The sequence below is a fragment of the Hyla sarda genome, chromosome 11 (genome assembly GCF_029499605.1).
Source record: "Hyla sarda isolate aHylSar1 chromosome 11, aHylSar1.hap1, whole genome shotgun sequence".
Lineage (NCBI taxonomy): Eukaryota > Metazoa > Chordata > Amphibia > Anura > Hylidae > Hyla > Hyla sarda.
In genome coordinates this window covers 74,434,750-74,452,215 of record NC_079199.1, presented here as the reverse complement: position 1 = coordinate 74,452,215, position 17,466 = coordinate 74,434,750, and the positions used below count along the sequence as shown (strand labels likewise).

General features: G+C 42.0%; 1 long non-coding RNA gene across 1 annotated transcript in view; it reads right to left on the bottom strand.

Moving 5' to 3' along the window:
- The window catches only part of LOC130295576 (uncharacterized), a 97,473-nt gene that overhangs the window by 18,958 nt on the left and 61,049 nt on the right, over nucleotides 1-17,466 (bottom strand). Inside the window, exon 3 of the long non-coding RNA XR_008848917.1 lies at nucleotides 10,548-10,937. This is a non-coding gene — a long non-coding RNA (uncharacterized LOC130295576). The remainder of the gene's footprint in view (nucleotides 1-10,547; nucleotides 10,938-17,466) is intronic.

The following is a 17,466-nucleotide window of genomic DNA, read 5'->3' as shown; positions in this document are numbered from 1 at the left end:
TAGCAGCATTAGTGAAAAATACACATTTTGGACCCAAAAACCCATTTGAGTTTTTAAGTTCAAAATACAGGCCTACCTCCTCCCCTACAGCCTGCCTGTCCATCTCCAAAAATACCCTTTTTAATAATTATACGCTCCTCCTTTGCATTGAAAAAAAGCAAACAGTAAAGTTGCCAGATGCGGCCATCCTTTCATCCATTTGTCCTTCTGCATCTATTTTCCCAAACCATGCACTCATACTGTTATTATGTCGCCAAGTAATTAGACTACCTGGAACAAAAATTATGGATTATAAAAGGATAGCAGCATTAGTGAAAAATACACATTTTGAACCCAAAAACCCATTTGAGTTTTTAAGTTCAAAATACAGGCCTACCTCCTCCCCTACAGCCTGCCTGTCCATCTCCAAAAATACCCTTTTTAATAATTATACGCTCCTCCTTTGCATTGAAAAAAAGCAAACAGTAAAGTTGCCAGATGCGGCCATCCTTTCATCCATTTGTCCTTCTGCATCTATTTTCCCAAACCATGCACTCATACTGTTATTATGTCGCCAAGAAATTAGACTACCAGGCCCAAAAATTATGGATTATAAAAGGATAGCAGCATTAGTGAAAAATACACATTTTGAACTCAAAAACCCATTTGAGTTTTTAAGTTCAAAATACAGGCCTACCTCCTCCCCTTCAGCCTGCCTGTCCATCTCCAAAAATACCTTTTTTAATAATTATACACTCTTCGTTTGCTTTGGAAAACAAACAGTTAAGTTGCCATATGCTGCTATCCTTTAATCGATTTGTGCTTCTACACCTATGTTCCCAAACCATCATACACTCCTACTGTTTTCACTTTGCCAAGTTATCGGACAACCTGGCCCCAAAATTATGGATTATAAAAGGATAGCAGCATGAGGGAAAAATATACATTTTGAACCCAAAAGCCCATTTGAGTTTTTAAGTTCAAAATACAGGCCTACCTCCTCCCCTACAGCCTGCCTGTCCATCTCCAAAAATACCCTTTTTAATAATTATAAGCTACTTCACTGCATTGAAAAAAATCAAACAGTAAACTTGCCATATGCGGCCATCCTTTCATCGAATTGTGCTTCAACACCTATGTTCCAAAACCATCATACACTCATACTGTTCTCACTTTAACAAGTTATCGGAGTACCTAGCCCCAAAATTATGGATTTTAAAAGGATAGCAGCATAAGGGAAAAATACACATTTTGAACCCAAAAATCCATTTGAGTTTTTAAGTTCAAAATACAGGCCTACCTCCTCCCCTTCAGCCTGCCTGTCCATCTCTAAAAAATAGCCTTTTCCGAAATCATCCTACACTAATACTGTGCTCTTGCCGCAAAGTTTTTGGTCTACCTTTCCCAAAAATTATGGATTATATAAGGGTAGCAGCATATGGGAAAATTACACATTTTGAACCCAAAAACACATGAGGGTTTTCAAGTTCAAAATGTAGGCCTCCTCCTCCCCTTCAGCCTTCCTCTCCATCTCCAAAATTGGACTTTTTACCAATTTTACACTCCTTTGCTTTGAAAAAAGTATCCATATGTTGCCATCCTTTCATCCATTTGTCCTTCTACACAGATTTTCCCAAACCATCCTACACTCATACTCTTCTCATTTCATCAAATTATTAGAATACCTGGCCCAAAAAATTATGGATTATGAAAGGGTAGAAGCATAATGGAAAATTACATATTTTGAACACAAAAACCCATTTGAGTTTTTAAGTTCAAAATACAGGCCTACTTTCTCCCCGTCAGCCTGCCTGTCCATCTTTAAAGGGGTACTCCGGTGAAAAACTTTTTTTTTTTAAATCAACTGGTGCCAGAAAGTTAAACAGATTTGTAAATGACTTCTATTAAAAAAATATTAATCCTTCCTGTACTTATTAGCTGCTGAATACTACAGCAAAAATTATTTTCTTTTTGAAACACAGAACTGTCTGCTGACATCACGAGCACAGTGCTCTCTGCTGACATCTCTGTCCATTATGAACTGTCCAGAACAGCATATGTTTGCTATGGGGATTTCCTTTTACCCTGGACAGTTCCTAAAATGGAAAGAGATGTCAGCAGAGACCACTGTGCTCATGATGTCAGCAGAATTTTCACTGTAGTATTCAGCAGTTGTCAGCAGAATTTCCACCGTAGTATTCAGCAGAAAAAAGTTTTTCACCGGAGTACCCCTTTAACTCCTTGGGGTCGGAGCCCATTATAACCCTAAGGACGGGAGCATTTTTTGCAATTCTGACCACTGTCACTTTAAGCATTAATAACTCTGGGATGCCTTTACTTTTCATTCTGATTCTGAGATTGTTTTTTCGTGACATATTTTACTTTATGTTAGTGGTAATTTTTTGTCGATTCTTGCATCATTTCTTGGTGAAAAATTCCAAAATTTGATGAAAAAATTGAAAATGTAGCATTTTTCTAACTTTGAAGCTCTCTGCTTGTAAGGAAAACAGACATTCCAAATAAATTATATATTGATTTACAAATACAATATGTCTACTTTATGTTTGCATCATAAAGTTGACATGTTTTTACTTTTGGAAAACATCAGAGGGCTTAAAAGTTCAGAAGCAATTTTTCAGGGGCCAGTTCAGTTTTGAAGTGGATTTGAAGGGCCTTCATATTAGAAATACCCCATAAATAACCCCATTATAAAAACTGCACCCCTCAAAGTATTCAAAATGACATTCAGTAAGTTTGTTAACCCTTTATGTGTTTCACAGGAATAGCAGCAAAGTGAAGGAGAAAATTCAAAATCTTCATTTTTTACACTCGCATGTTCTTGTAGACCCAGTTTTTGAAATTTTACAAGGGGGAATAGGAGAAAAAGCCCCCCAAAATGTGTAACCCAATTTCTCTCAAGTATGGAAATGCCTCATATGTGTATGTCAAGTGTTCGGCGGGCGCAGTAGAGGGCTCAGAAGGGAAGGAGCGACAATGGGATTTTGGAGAGTGAATTTTGCTGAAATGGTTTTTGGGGGCATGTCACATTTAGGAAGCCCCTATGGTGCCAGAACAGCAAAAAAACAAAACACATGGCATACTATTTTGGAAACTACACCCCTCAAGGCACATAACAAGGGGTCCAGTGAGCCTTGACACCCCACAGGTGCTTGACGACTTTTTTGTTAAATTCGGATGTTTTAAAGAAAAAAAAAAAATTCCACTAAAGTGCAGTTTTTTCCCCCAAATGTACCAATTCTACAAAGGGTAATGGGAGAAAAATCCCCCCAAAATTTGTAACACAATTTCTCCCGAGCACAGACATACCCCATATGTGGCCCTAAACTGTTGCCTTGAAATACGACAGGGCTCTGAAGTGCGCATTTGAGGCCTGAATAAGGAATTTTAAATAGGGGCGGACCCGGTTACAAGGACGGGGCTTGTCTCCACCAAAACCCTACAGCAGTGTTTCCCAAACAGGGTGCCTCCAGCTGTTGCAAGACTCACAGCCTGTCAGGACAGTCTATGGCTGTCCGGCAACACTGGGAGTTGTGGTTTTGCAACAGCTGGAGGCGCCATTTAGGAAACACTGCCGTATGAGACGTTTTTCATTTTTATTGGGGGGGGGGGGGGGGGGGCGACGTGTAAGGGGGTGTATATGTAGTGTTTTATTTTTTATTATTTGTTAGTGTAGTGTTTTTAGGGTACATTCACACAGGCAGGGGTTCACAATAAGTTTCCTTGAAGGAAACCCACTGTAGATCCGCCTGTGTGAATGTACCCTGTACATTCACATGGGGGGGGGGGGCCCAAACCTTCAGCGGTGGCAAAATGACAACTCCCAGAATGCACTGACAGACCGTACATGCTGGGAGTTGTAGTTTTACAACAGCTGTAGGCACACTGGTGGGGAATCACTGAGTTAGGAAACAGACTCTAGCTCAGTGTTTCCCAACCAGTGTGCCTACAGCTGTTGCAAAACTACAATTCCCAGCGTGGCCAGACAGTCAGGGATGCTGGGCATGTAGTTCTGCAATATCTGGCCCTTCAGATGTTGCAGAACTACAACTCCCAGCATGCCTGGACAGTCTGGGCATGCTAGGAGTTGTAGTTATGCAACAACTGGGGAAGAACAGTTTGGAGACCGCTAAGTAGTGGCCTCCAAACTGTAGCCCTCCAGATGTTGCAAAACTACAACTCCAAGCATGCCCAGACTGTCCAGGCATGTTGGGAGTTGTAGTTCTGCAACATCTGAAGGGCTAGATATTGCAGAACTACACGCCCAGCATCCCTGACTGTCTGGGCATGCTGGGAGTTGTAGTTTTGCAACATCTGGAGGGCTACAGTTTGGAGACCACCATATAGTGGTCTCCAAACTGTGCCACTTCAGATGTTGCAAAACTACAACTCCCAGCATGCCCAGACAGTCAGTGCATGCTGAAAGTTGTAGTTTTGCAACATCTGGAGGACCACAGTTTAGAGACCACTACACAGTGGTCTCCCAACTGTGACCCTCCAGATGTTGCAAAACTACAACTCCCAGCATGCCCAGACAGCCTTTGGCTGTGTGGGCATGCTGGGAGTTGTAGTTTTGCAGCTAATAGAAGGCCACAGTGAAGATCACTTATCGCGATCTTCACTGCAGCCTTCTCCGCCGCACTTTCCGGCCGCCGCTCTTCCTGCTTGCGCCACTGCTACGGGATGCCGCCTCCGAAGGTCCGGGTAAGTCGGGTCATGCTCCCCCCTCTCCGCCCGTGTTCCCCCGCTCTGTACCGACTTCCGATCGGTGGCCAGAGCGGGGGAAATTAACTCTAACCCCCCGCCCCCCTCCTGCCATTGGTGGTCAGCCTGACCGACCAATGGCAGAGGATAGGAGGGGGTGGCAACACTGCCACCTCGCTCCTATCCTTTAGGCTGGTCGGAGTTGGCTTTGACAGCTCCGGTCAGTCTTATTTTACGGGAGATCGGGTCTGAATTGACTTGCGATTTGCTGCGATTGCCAATATGGGGGGGGTCTAAGGACCCCCCTAGGCATTGCCACGGGATGCCTGCTGATAGATATCAGCAGTCATCATGGTCCGATCACCGCCAGGCGAGCGGCAGTGATCGGAAATGCCGAGGGCGTATGGATACGCCCTCCGCTCTTAAGTGACGGGACACGAGGGCTTATGCATACGGAGTTAAAAATAGCCTTTTTCCCAAACCATCCTACACTCATACTTTTTTCGTGTAAACCGATGACCTGAACCTAAAAATTATCAATATTGCCAAGTCAAAAATGATAAAGATGGCTAAGTCATCGGACTACTTGGCCCAAAAATTATTGAATATAAAAGGATAGTAGCATAAGGGAAAATTACATATTTTGAACTCAATACTTATGTGGGTATTTGTATAATTTAACATATTGCTAAATAATTTAACAACATAAGCTTAAAAAGTGAAGTCAAATTTTCCAGTATGTTATTCCTCAAGAGGCACTGGTTTAACCAGTTGGAGACGCAGGGTGTACAAGTACGCTCCCATTCCTGGAAATGTCCACTAGCCCCACAAAGATTAAAGCGGTGGCTGCGCAGGTAATGGTACGTTCCATCCATTCTAGGAAAAAATGTGTCTACATTCCCGCAAGAATGTCTGGCTGGTTATCATGGCAACAGAAAGCTAGTGGATAGCTTTCTGTCTTCTCAGTATGGGAGCCTGTAAGGTCCAGTGCTAGCCTGGACCATACAGGGAACTGTCATAACAGTTATACCATACTGCAGTAAATTTGTACTGCAGTATAGTATAACAGGTGAAAAGTGTGAAAATAAAATGTTTTTCAATAAACAGTGTAAAAAATTATATAAATACCCCTTTTCTAATAAAGCCCTGTATTACTAAATAATAAAAAAAAAAACTATACATAATAGGTATTGCCACATTCATAATGACTTTTACTTTAAAATGATGTTATTTGTCCCGCACAGTAAACATTGGTAACAAAAAACCCTACATAAAAATGCAAAATTTGCTAATTTTGTTTTAAAAACTGGAATAAAAAGGATCAAAAGGTAACATGTGTCCCAACAATAATACTAATAAAAAGTATGGCTTGTCCTGCAAAAAATAAGCCCTTACACAATGAGGTTGGATGAAAATTAAAAAGTTATGGCCACACAAACAGGGAAACCACGTGATTTAATGAGATAAAAAGACATTCACCTACACCACTCTTGATGAATACCCCCCCCCCAGTAAATAGACCCAGAAGGGCATGACTCTGTTCATTACATAAGAAAAGAATTATAAAACGGGCAGCGCTTATCCAAACAGTCACTTATGCCATTTATGTAGTAGAACTCGGTATATAGAGAGGGACACAGTTGACACGACACCTGTTGAGCCAAGACAATGGGGGACATATATCATTAGGTGTCTATTGTAGACACAGTTCTACCCTTTACACTGCTTGTCTAATTTACACTCTTGCTCAAGATTTACTAAAGTTGTGCATGTACTTTGATAAATTTTGTGCAAATAAAGAAAGGCCCCCCTCGCTCTACTGTGCATCCTTCTCTACCTCACACGGTACACTGCTCACTGCTCATAGCTAGAAGTGCTGGAGCAGCAGTGTGCGCCGAACAAAACTTTGCAGAATAGTAAAATCATAATTCTTTATCAAGTACACAGAGGGGAAGATTATCAAAGAATTTTGCGTAAAAAAAACTATTTTGGCGCAAAAAGTATCGACCACATTTTCAAAGAGCTTTGTGCCGCGGTTTACGCTGTTCATGTCAGTTTTGTAAAAGTGGGTGTGTCCACGTATATTGTCTGCTTAATATGATATTTTCAAAGGGGTGAGAGTCCAGTTTACATCAAAACTTTCACACCAGCTTTTTGATGTGTAGAAATCAAAGAAATGGTTGTAGTTTTATTGTTTCGTTGACTTTTTTCTTTTTTTTGGGGGGGGGGGGGGGAGGTGTCATGTAAGTAATTATTAAAAATTTATATATATATATATATATATATATATATATATATATATACTTTTATATATTTTTTTCTTGGTCACTGCACCTGCACTCACATTTAAGCTCAGAAAGGTTTTATTTATACAGTTATTGCTTGTCTGGGCACTAGTAACCATGGAATATTTCGTGAGATGTTTCCACCAGAATTTTCTTGGATGTAAAAGTTGGCACAAAAATTGCCGATTTTGGCACCAAACTCGGCAATTTTGGCATAAAAAAATCTCATGGTTGCAACAAAAAAATATTTTGGTGCAAAAAAAATAAACAAAAGTGGCACAAAAATGAATTTTCACATATTTTCAAAGCAACAAAAGAGACCTTTGAAAATGTGAGGAGAAAAAAAAGGTGTGAATAATAACAGTAGTTTTTGAGAATCTCCCCCAGAATGTCTGGGTTTAAAAAATATGTAATTTTGCTGAATAATCTGTCCCCTTAACTCTAAATCAGTGTTTACCAACCAGAATGCCTCCAAGTTTTGCAATACTTGGCATGCTGGGAGTTGAAGTTCTGCAAAAGCTGGAGGCACCCTGTTAGCAGAAATTAGTGTGCAACATGGGTATGTAGCAGAGCTGAATGTGATTATGTGTAAGCATGACCACACACACACTCAACATTGTTACATACACCTGATCACACACTCAGGTCTGCTAAATACACCTGATCACACACTCAGCTCTGCCTAATATACACACTCACACACTCAACTCTGCTACATACACACAACCACTCAGCACTGCTACATGCACACATTCACATACTCAGCTCTGCTACATACATACATTCACACACTCAGCTCTGCTACATGCACACACACACTCAGCTTTGCTACATATACACACTCACACACTCAGATCTGCTACATACACACAATCACACACTCAACTTTGCTACATACACACACTTACACACTTAGCTCTGCTACATACACACACTCACACACTTAGCTCTGCTACACACGCACTTATACACTCAGTTCTGCTACATACACACTCACACACTCAACTTTGCTACATACACACACTTACACACTCAACTCTGCTACATACACACATTCACACACTCAAATCTGCTACATACACACACTCAACTTTGCTACATAAACACACTCAGCTCTGCTACATACACACATTTACACATTCAACTCTTCTACATACACACACTCACACTCAACTCTGCTCCATATACACACTCAGCTCTGCTACATACACACACTCACACACTCCACTCTGCTACATACACTCACACACTCAACTCTGCTACATACACACAACCAAACACTCAGCACTGCTACATACACACATTCACATACTCAGCTCTGCTACATACATACATTCACACACTCAGCTCTGCTACATGCACACTCACACACTCAGCTCTGCTACATATACACACTCACACACTCAACTTTGCTACATACACACACTTACACACATAGCTCTGCTACATACACACACTCACACACTTAGCTCTGCTACACACACTCTTATACAGTCAGTTCTGCTACATACACACTCACACACTCAACTTTGCTACATACACAAATTCACACACTCAAATCTGCTACATACACACACTCAACTTTGCTACATAAACACACTCAGCTCTGCTACATACACACATTTACACATTCAACTCTTCTACATACACACTCACACTCAACTCTGCTCCATATACACACTCAGCTCTGCTACATACACACACACTCCACTCTGCTACATACACACACTCACACATTCAACTCTGCTACATACACACACTCACACTCAACTATGCTGCATATACATACTCAGCTTTGCTACATACACACATTCACACTTAACTCTGCTACATACACACATTAACACACTCAACTCTGCTACATATACACACTCAGCTCTGCTACATACACACATTCACACACTCAGGTCTGCTACATTCACACTCTTACATACTCAGCTTTGCTACATACACACACTTACACACTCAGCTCTGCTACATGCACATACTCACACACTCATTTCTGCTACATACACACACTCGACTCTGCTACATACACTCACTCAACACTGCTACATACACACACTTACAAACTCAGCTCTATTACACACACTCAACTCTGCTACATACACACACTCAAACACTCAACTCTGCTACATACACACACTCACGCACTAAACTCTGCTACATACATTCACACACTAAACTCTGCTACATACACACACACTCAACTCTGCTACATACACACATTCACACACTCAACTCTGCTATATATACACACTCAGCTCTGCTACATATACACATTCACACACTCAACTCTGCTACATACACTCAGTCACACACTCAGCTCTGCTACATACACACACTTACACACTCAGCTCTGCTACATACACACACTCACACACCTGCCTCTGCTACATACACATACTAACACATATACATAGACCTAACAGCGATATCTTCTTGTCTCTCCCTGCACATACAGTGGTATATTCTTAGCTGTGGTCACCATGGTTACACTACACAGGTGATATCTCCTGCACTCATCAAGAGCAGCTGGGGAGTTTGAATTTTACACAGTTTGAAGTCTGAACTGTGCCGGAAGTATTTCACCTGCACTATAACCTGATGTATTTTCCAGTTGAATCAGGTTAGACTGCGGGTGAAGGGGTGATCATAAGTGGTCTATAATCATTAAATTTTTTTTAAAAGGTACATGAAAAAGATTTTAAGTATCACAGAGATAATCTGACTGGCGACAAAAGCATAGTAATCTCCGCAATCCAAATGGAAAATTAAATGCATGATTTAGAGCATCTTGCTAAGTGCAGTCCAAGATGGCTTTAAAAATATGGTCATCCCGCAAGATTTCTGTCGGTAAATGAAATGTACGCAGTTAATACATTTGTGTGTACTAAATATGTCACTCCAAGGTACACCAAAACTTACACATCTGGAGGAAATGCTCCACCAGAATGTGCGCAAAAAAAGACGCAAAAAAACAGCTTGCGCAAAACTTTGCGCAAAAAATTAAACACAATGTGTGTAAGCACTCCCTTCTCCAATTTCCCCAAATAGCAGGGGGGTGAAAGATATTGTAGGGAAAGAGTATAAAGAAAAAGGGGGGAGGTGTAGAATGTATTTGACTGATTTCACATTGGGGTGACCAAAACTAGGCAACCAGTACTACTCGCCAAGTTCGCACAAAAAAAGTCCCCTCCAGGAGCTCACAATTTATCAAAACCTGTGCAGAGGAAATGTTGCCCAGTTGCCCATAGCAACCAATCAGCTTGCTTATTTTATTTTTAACAAGGCCTCTGCAAAATTAATTTTAATCTGACAATGAAAATTAATCTGATTGGTTGCTATTGGCAATTTGTCAACTTTTCCTTTGCACAGATTTTGATAAATCTCACCAAAAATCTCTAAAGGATGAAAGATGATACTCTTCCTGTACATAGGTTTTGATAAATATCCCATGTGTCTAGAAGTTCAGCACTGAGGCCATTGAAATGATTGTGTTAGTTACATGAATCTGGTGTTAATAGTGAGAAATGTATAGAAAAACATGTAGTGTCCTACCTGTGCCGTCCATCAGATGAATGTTGCTGCATCCTAGGAGTTTGTTAAAAGGGAATAGAAAACAGAGCTATTTGTTTCCAAAAACAGCACCATACCTGTCCTCATGTTGTATGTAATATTACAAGTTTTCTCCATTCCCTTTTGAAGAATTGAGCAGCGATATCACACACAACATTAGGACAGAGGTGGTGCAGTTTTCAGAAGAAATCAGCTCGGATTTTCTCATCCTGGATTACCCCTTTCAACTTCTCTTTGCTGAATGTTTTCTTTATCCTGTCCTAGGCATTTTGAAGGCATGCTAGGAACCAATCTTCTTGGTTTGTTGGTTGTATTCGGCTGCTCCTGGCCATCCTCCCTCTGATCCTTGAAATGTCTTGTCTTCTTTGTTGCCTGATTATAAGAAAGGCAAAGATATAGCTAATCCCTTGTGAGGTCACATGTGTGATGTCACCAACCTTGTCTCACAGTTCTATAAGCGAGGGAAGAAATGTAAAAAACACACACACATATAATATATATATATAGATAGATACTTGTCTCTATTGCTATGGAAAAGGGTAATTTTTGAATTTTTCTGCCATTTTCTTCTACATAGCAGTTCTATTCTGCATGCTTTAATCTATATATCTATCTATATATATGTGTGTATGTGTGTACGTTCCGGCATCACGTCCAAACGGCTAAAGATATTAACATGAAACTTGGTACACATGTTACTTATATGTCAACAACAAACATAGGATAGGTGATTTAACCCTTACTCACCCCCATTTGCCAGGGGCGGGGTTTATGTTTAAAGTCCCATACAAGTCAATGGGAAATGTATGTTCCCACATAACTTCAAGAGATATTTCAATACCTGGTACACATATTACTGGTCAGGATAGGAGGTCGGGATATGAGGACTGGAAAGGAGGATGGGATAGAAGGTCGGGATAGGAGGACGGGATAGGAGGATGGGATATGAGAACGTGATAGGAGGAAGGGATAGGGGACTGGATAGGAGGTCGGGATAGGAGGTCGAGATAGGAGGACGGGATAGGAGGTCAAGATAGGAGGTCGAGATAGGAGGTCGAGATAAGAGGTCAAGATAGGAGGTCAAGATATGATGACGAGATAGGAGGTCGGGATAGGAGGTTGGGATATGAGGATGGGATATGGGGTTGGGATATGACAACAATATATGAGGAGGGGATATGAAATCAAAAGCTTCCTCCTTTGTTTATTTTCCTCCCCAACAAGGATTAGAAAGGAAAAACCGGGCAATGCCGGGTATTCAGCTAGTATATATATATAAAACTCAATGGGGGAGATTTAACAAAACTTGTGCAGAGCAAGAGTGGTGCAGTTGCCCTTGGCAACCAATCAGATTGCTTCTTTCATTTTACAGAGGCCTTTTAAAAAAAGGAAAGAAGCAAGCTGATTGGTTGCTATGGGCAACTGGGCAACTTTTCCTGTGGACAGGTTTTGATAAATCTCCCCCAATGTGAGTGTGTGTATGTATGTGTGTATGTTCCAGCATCACGTCCAAACGGCAAAAGATATTAACATGAAACTTGGCACACATGTTACTTATATGTCAACAACAAAGATAGGATAGGTGATTTAACCCTTACTCAACCCCATTTGCCAGGGTTAGGGTTTTTGTTTAAAGTCCCATACAAGTCTATGGAAAATACTGCATAACTTTTGAAATGGCTGGAGATATTTCGATAATACCCTTAACTACCCCCATTTGTGAGGGTCAGGGTTTTTGTTTAACCCCTTCACAACGAGTGATGTACATGTACGGCGCCACGAAGTGTCACTTGGCGCGCGGCGACGTACATGTACGCCGCGGGGTTCCGGGAGCGCCACGTCACCGGTAGCGGATGACGTCACCGGTTATCTAACAGCAGGCATCCCAGCACATCGCCGAGGGGGGTACTGAGACCCCCCCATGACCGCGATGGGCACAAATAGCAGGTCAATTCAGACCTGCGATCTGCGCGATTCCGGGTCATACGGGTCACTGGTGACCCGGAAAATAAGAGGGATCGGGGGTGTCTGAGACACTCTTGATCCCCCTGAAGGGATAGGAGTTTGGTGGCAAGGGTGCCACCCCTCCTATCCCTGCTATTGGTCGGCCGAGCAACCGACCAATAGCAGACTGGGGGAGGGGGGGTTAAAGTTTGGTTTCCCCGCTTTACCCACCTATCGGTGTCCGGGCAAAATGGGGGAACTGTCCAGGGACCGGCGCCGAAGGTCCCTTACCTGGATCCCGGAACCCGGAGCGCGATCCTCCATGCGGGGATCCCCCATGTGCGGCGGCGGCAACAATTCATCCAGGTCCTGCCAGGTGAGTTGTTGCCTAGCAACATCCGGAGGACCACAGTTTACAGAGGGGTTCAGGTTGTAGATCACTATGCAGTGGTCTCAAACTGTAGACCCCCAGATGTTGCAAAACTACAACTCTCAGCATGCCCAGAAAGCAGTTTGCTGTCTGTGCATGCTGCGAGTTGTAGTTTTGCAACATCTGGAGGGCCACAGTTTAGAGACCACTGGACAGTGATTTACAACCTGAACCCCTCTAAATCTTGCAAAACTACAACTCCCAGCATTCAGGAACAGCATAAGGCTGTCTTGGCATGCTGGGAGTTGTACTTGCGTGCCACCTGCCGTTGCATAACTACATCTCCCAGCATGCCCTTCCGCAATCAGTACATGCTGGGAGTTGTAGTTTTGCAACAGCTGGAGGCACACTGGTTGGAAAATACTGAGTTAGGTCATAGAACCTAATTCAAGGTTTTTCAACCAGTGTGCCCCCAGCTGTTGCAAAACTACAACTCCCAGCATGCATGGTCTGTCAGTGTATGCTGGGAGTTGTTGTTTTGACCCCCATCCCATGTGAATGTACAGGCCACATTCACACTGGAGGCAGATTACAGTGAGTTCCCCGCTTCAAGTTTGAGCTGCAGCAAATTTTCCGCCGCAGCTCAAACTCCTAGCGGGAGACTCAGTGTAATCTGCCTCCAGTGTGAATGCAACCTAAAAACACTACACTACACCAACATAAAATAAAGAGTAAAACACTACATATACACACATACACTACCCCCCCTACCACCCCCCTTCCCCAATAAAAATGAAAAACTTATTGTACGGCAGTGTTTCTAAGATGGAGCCTCCAGCTGTTGCAAAACAAAAACTCCCAGCATTTCTGGCCAGCAATTGACTGTCCAAGCATGCTGGGAGTTTTACAACAGCTGGAGGCACCCTGTTTGGGAATCACTGGCATAAAATACCCCTATGTCCCTAATTCAGGCCTCAAATGCGCATGGCACTCTTATTTTGAAGCCCTGTTGTATTTCAAGGCAACAGTATAGGGTCACATATGGGGTATCACTGTACTTGGGAGAAACTGCCTAACAAATTTTGGGGGGCTTTTTCTCCTTTTACCCCTTATGAAAAGGAACAGTTGGGGTCTACACCAGCATGTTAGTGTAAAAAAATAAACATTTTTACACTAACATGCTGGTGTTGCCCTATACTTTTCATTTTCACAAGAGGTAAAAGGGAAAAACGCCCCCCAAAATTTGTAACGCAATTTCTCCCGAGTACGGAGATACCCCTTATGTGGGCGCAAAGTGCTCTGGGGCACACAACAAGGCCCAGAAGGGAGAGTGCGCCATGTACATTTGAGGTGATTTGCACAGGTGTGGCTGATTGTTACAGCGGTTCTGACAAAACACACCCACATGTGACCCCATTTTGGAAACTACACCCCTCACAGATTTTCCTTACAAGCAGAGAGCTTCAAAGTTAGAAAAATGCGAAATTTAAAATTTTTTCATCAAATTTGGGGATTTTTCACCAAGAAAGGTTGCAAGTTACCACAAAAATTTACCACTATGCTAAAGTAGAATATGTCACGAAAAAACAATCTCAGAATCAGAATGATAAGTAAAAGCATTCCAGAGTTATTAATGTTTAAAGTGACAGTGGTCAGATTTGCAAAAAAGGGCTTCGTCCTAGAGGTGAAAATGGGCTGCATTAAAGTCCCATGCAAATCATTGGGAAATGTATGTTCCCACATAACTTCCGTACAGCTGAAGATATTTCAATAATACCTGGTACACATATTACTTGTATGTCAAATAAAAAGATATGATAGTTAAATTAACCCTTACATACACCCTTATATAAAAGATGGGTTTTTGTTTCAAGTCCCATGCAAGTATATGGGACTTCCAGTACCTTACTCCACAAGCTCCGTTCTGCATCTCCTGGTGAATGTGTCAATCTGGCTTGCAAGCCACACCCCATCTCACATAGACAAGCCCACATTTTAAGCCCCACTCCTTATATTATCTACCCTTATTGTGCATCGGTCTGGCTTGCAAATCACGCCCGGTCCCACAAAGCCACGTCCCCTTCTATTTTGAGCTTACAATATCTTCATCACAAATCAGTCTCATCTGAGGACAGGATAGGAGGATGGGACATAAGGAAGGGATATGAGGTCGGGATATGAGGACAGGATATGAGGATGGGCTATAAGGATGGTATATGAGGTCGGGATATAAAGAGGGGATGTGGGGATAGGATATGAGGATGGGATATAAGGTCGGGATATGAGGATGGGATATGAGGTCAAGATAGGAGGTGGGAATATGAGGACAGGATATAAGGATGGGATATGAGGTTGAGATATGAGGACAGAATATGAGAATGGAATATGAGGACGGGATAGGAGGTCGAGATATGAGGACAGGATTTGAGGATGGGATATGAGGATAGCATATAAGGTCGGGATATGAGGACAGGATATGAAGTCAGGATATGAGGACGGGATATGAGGTTGGGACATAAGGACGGGATATGAGGTCAGCATATGAGGATGGGATATGAGGATAGCATATGAGGACAGGATATGAGGATGGGACATAAGGACGGGATATGAGGTTGTGATATGAGGATGGGATATGAGGACAGAATATGAGGTCAGGATATGAGGATGGGATGTGGGGATGGGATAGGAGGATGGGATATTAGGTCTGAATAGGAGGACAGCATATGAGGATGGCATACAAGGTCGGGATATGAGAATGGGATATGAGGACAGGATAGGAGGTCGGGATAAGAGGATGGGATATAAGGTCGGGATATGAGGTAGGGATATGAGGACAAGATGTGAGGACGGGATGTGAGGTCGCGATATGAGGACAGGATATTAGGTCGTGATAAGAGGATGGATATGAGGACAGGATATGAGGTCGGGATATGAGGAAGGGATATGAGGATTGGATTGGAGGTCAAGATAGGAGGTCGGGATAGGAGGTCGAGATAGAAGGATGGGATATGGGGACGGGATATGAGGACGGGATAGGAGGACGGAATAGGAGGTCGGTATAAGAGGTCAGAATAGGAGGACGGGATAGGACGACGGGATAGGAGGCTGAGATATGATGACGGGATAGGAGATTGGGATATGAGGACGGGATATGGGGTTGGGATATGACAACAATATATGAGGACGGGATATGAAGTCAAAAGCTTCCTCCTTTGTTTATTTTCCTCCCCAACAAGGATTAGGAAGGAAAAACTGGGCAATGCTGGGTATTCATCTATTATATATATATAAAACTCAATGAGGGAGATTTATCAAAACTTGTGCAGAGCAAGAGTGGTGCAGTTGCCCATGGCAACCAATCAGATTGCTTCTTTCATTTTACAGAGGCCTTATTAAAAACGGAAAGAAGAAAGCTGATTGGTTGCTATGGGCAACTGAACAACTTTTCCTGTGGACAGGTTTTGATAAATCTCCCCCAATGTGTGTGTGTATGTATGTGTGTATATGTTCCAGTATCACGTTTAAACGGCAAAAGATATAAACATGAAACTTGGCACACACGTTACTTATATGTCAACAACAAAGATATGATAGGTGATTTAACCCTTACTCAACCCCATTTGCCAGGGTCAGGGTTTTTGTTTAACCCCTTCATGACCCAGCCCATTTTCACCTTCATGACCTGGGCATTTTTTGAAAATCTGACCACTGTCACTTTAAACATTAATAACTTTGGAATGCTTTTACTTATCATTCTGATTCCGAGATTGTTTTTTTGTGACATATTCTACTTTATGTTATTGGTAAAATTTCACTGATATTTGTATCCTTTCTTGGTAAAAAATCTAAAAATTTCATGAAAATTTTGAAAATTTAGCATTTTTCTAACTTTGAAAGTCTCTGCTTGAAAGGAAAATGGATATTCCAAATAAATTACATATTGATTCACATATACAATATGTCTACTTTGTGTTTGCATAAAAAAATTGACAAGTTTTTACTTTTGGAAGACACCAGAGGGCTTCAAAGTTCCGCAGCAATTTTCCAATTTTTCTCAAGATTTTCAAAATCGTAATTTTTCAGGGCCCAGTTCAGGTTGGAAGTGGATTTTAAGGGTCTTCATATTAGAAATACCCCATAAATGACCCCATTATAAAAACTGCACCCCCCAAAGTATTCAAAATGACATTCAGTAAGTGTTTTAACCCTTTAGGTGTTTCACAGGAATAGCAGCAAAGTGAAGAAGAAAATTCTAAATCTTCATTTTTTACACTCGCATTTTCTTGTAGACCCAATTTTTGAATTTTTACAAGGGGTAAAAGGAGAGAAATCACCCTAAAATTTGTAACCCAATTTCTCTCGAGTAAGGAAATACCTCATATGTGTATGTAAAGTGTTCGGCGGGCGCAGTAGAGGGCTCAGAAGGGAAGGAGCAACAGTGGGATTTTGGAGAGTGAGTTTTTCTGAAAGGGTTTTTGGGGGGCATGTCCCATTTAGGAAGCCCCTATGGTGCCAGAACAGTGGACCCCCCCCACATGTGACCCCATTTTGGAAACTATACCCCTCATGGAATTTAATAAGGGGTGC